Genomic DNA, 3,172 nt, shown 5'->3' on the forward strand with positions numbered 1-3,172 from the left:
AGCGGGAAATCTTTTTACATACCCCTTAACCAATGTTTTGAGCGGTTATTTCAAAGTTTAATAGATTGTAAATTTTTATTATTCGAGTATCTAATCGGCGCGTAACATTCTTTTATTGGTCGTAGATAAAATTGTAGCCATTAAATTTTATGTTAGTCCTACGCTATATCTATTTTATTGTAAAAAAAATGTATTCTGAAAATCTATGAGTCAACTTGTATCAAGAAGCAAGAGAACATGGAATGTTAAGAACTTGAGACTTCCACTGGTCATAAGACTTCTGTACTTTTACTAGTAGCCTCTTAAACTTCGACGTGGATACATTCATTGTCATTTTCTAATAGTTTTCAAGAAACTCTTGAATCTTCTGTTCCAATGTCTTCTTTTCAGATTCCATAAAAACCTTGGCAAGCTCCAAAAACTACATTATGATTGGCGTCCTATTGCTTATTTGACTAGGGTGCGAGACCGGATTCAAATTTTAATGGAAGTGGCTGGCATATGATCTGCCAGGTATTGTTGAAGATTGAATGTGCCTACCTACATTTTTTAGCGGCTGCATCCCTCCTATCTCGTGTTTCTTTGATTTTCGATATTTTATTCGCAATGTATTTTTGATATGATGAGTACCCCCTCCAATTTGCCGGGTGTCCTGATTGTCCGTAATTGACACATATGGGATCAGTTACTATTTATTTATCTTTGGTACACTATCCGGATTCATGGTCTTTATCACATTTAACGCAATTAAAAGCTCGATTTTAAAAATCTAAAATTTTTCATTGATGAATAAAGTTCTCGGAGAAAATGGGCGGGCAAAACATCGTGGAAATTTTTTAGAATCAAATAGTCTTTTGAGGATGGATTTTTGATCTAAAATTTTAAAATTTTTGAAAATTTTATTTTATTTTTTTTGGAAGAAAGACGGCTGTCATTTAAACCCAATTCTATTAATGTTGATGGTTTGTGTCTCGGATAACAAATATTGAAATTTAACTTCAAACCCATAATGCCTTTTGGTTTAACGTCAGCTCCACCTACTTTTCAAAGAACGTTAAATAGAGTAATTGGTGCAGAAATGGATCCCCATTCCTTTGCCTACCTGGACTATATTGTGGTGCTGGGCAATTCGTTAGAAGAGCACTTGGCCAATTTGAAAGTAGTGTTTAGAATACTGCGAAAAGTGAGAGTTAAATCAAGAGAAAAATGATTTTCCATTATTACAATCTCCGATAATGAGAGTTACCCATCTACCGGAGCTTATTTTAGCTTTATTAACAAATTTTAGACAAAATTCGCAAAAATTTTATTCCCGCTAAATAGCTTAAAATACTTTTAACAAACCATTGACAAATATAAGAATTTAAAGCCAACAATAAGTTAATTTTTAACAAATTTTTTCAGGTAAAGCTTTTTCCGTCAATTTTAGGTTGATAACCAGAAAGAATAATTTTAATATAATCCCAAAAAAATTTGATTTTTTGCATTATTGGATTAATTGATGAATATTTGACAATATACCAAGTGGTCAGCAACATTTTTAGACAATTTGGAAATGCGAGTCTATCAAAAAAATAGCGCCCAAATTCATTTGATTTCCCCTTTTCATAATTTGTTAAGTCATAATGTAATTAATTATAATATAATGCCATAGTGTAATTAATTGTGTAAATTATATTGATTAATGTTATTGTTCAGCTCCAACAAGTTTCCCAAGATTTTATATAAAAATAAAACAAATGTGTATTTCAAATTTATTAGAGATGAAGATCTCTTTTTTATTTAAACCAAAATATTACCTCGTAGAAGTAGATGGTTTTGTAAATGTAATTGCACGTAGTGCTTGTGTCGTAGACAAATCAAAAGTGTTTTATAATGTCAAACGAAACAAGCATAATTTTGGTGGCAAACAATATTTAAGCACCGTTAGCGGTTACTCGTTAGAATCTTCCAACAAAGTTGCAAAAAAAGGGAAGCTTTATAGGATTCTAACGTTGTTATAAATAGTATTTCAAAAAGGTAGTTAAATCAATTTTAAATTAAACACCTTGCAATGCCTTAGGAATTGCAAACGATTTTAAAACGATGAAGATTTTTAAGAAGTCTCTCGACTTTCCTCACAGAACCTAAGTCCCGAAGGTGGATTTTTAAGAAGTCTCTCGACTTTCCCCACAGAACCGAAGTCCCGCAGGTGGATTTTTGGAAAGTCTCTCGACTTTTCCCACAGCACCGAAGTCCTGCAGGTGGATTATTATTTAATATAAGTAATATAATATATATAAAGATAATAAATAATAAGATAAAAACATGAATAAGCTAGTTGGAACATAAATATATTTCTATGAGCATTTTAAAGTGATAATAAATAAGGTTAAAAAGCGTTAGACCACGTAGAATACGTTAAATTGTCGATATATGTTTCAAAATCCCTAGGATTAGCTGGACCTGTCAGTATCCAACCAAATATAGTTTTCTGTGCCAATAATGACCCTAATACGTTTTGTTGTATATCCGGTAAAATAATGCGCGGATATAAATCTGCTCCGATAAGAATATCTACAGGCCTACTGGTAAAAAGATTCGAATCAGCCAAACAAAGATTTGGCAATAATTTTCCTATATCGACATTTACAGAAGTCGAAGGTAAATTTCCTGTTATTTCTGGTAAAACAAATGCGTTAGTTGATAGTTTTACTGAAGAATCTAAATCTGAACTAATTTCCAAAGGACAAAACTTTGAAACTCCAAAAAACGCCAGAAACGTTAGAATTCGAAGAATAAGTGGGCAGTTTTAATCTTTTTCGTAAACGTTCAGAAATCAAAGCACATTCTGAACCCGAATCTATTAAAGCACGGACCTGATACTTATGGCTGTTATGAATTATGTTTACCATTGCAGTCCCTAATAAAACGGACTGATTCTGTCTAGTATGAAATACTTGTGGATTAGGAGTAACATTATTGGACGTATGCGACTGTCGAGTGTGAGAGTTAGTGGGTCGTAGAACCTCACTGGAATTCTGTTCAGTGGAAACAGTAGGTCTTTCAACTGTAGAATTATCTATATGCTGCAGATGAAGCATAGAATGATGTCGATTATTGCAAATAAAACAGTTATTGTTGATTGTACAACTTCTGACTTTATGTGTCCTCGAAAGGCAATTAGTACAGC

General features: G+C 32.5%; 1 protein-coding gene across 4 annotated transcripts in view; it reads left to right on the forward strand.

Annotated features, from left to right (window-relative positions):
• The window catches only part of LOC111685236 (RING finger protein 11), a 91,323-nt gene that overhangs the window by 34,010 nt on the left and 54,141 nt on the right, over nucleotides 1–3,172 (forward strand). The window lies entirely within an intron of this gene.

Source organism: Lucilia cuprina, chromosome X, assembly GCF_022045245.1.
Source record: "Lucilia cuprina isolate Lc7/37 chromosome X, ASM2204524v1, whole genome shotgun sequence".
Classification (NCBI taxonomy): domain Eukaryota; kingdom Metazoa; phylum Arthropoda; class Insecta; order Diptera; family Calliphoridae; genus Lucilia; species Lucilia cuprina.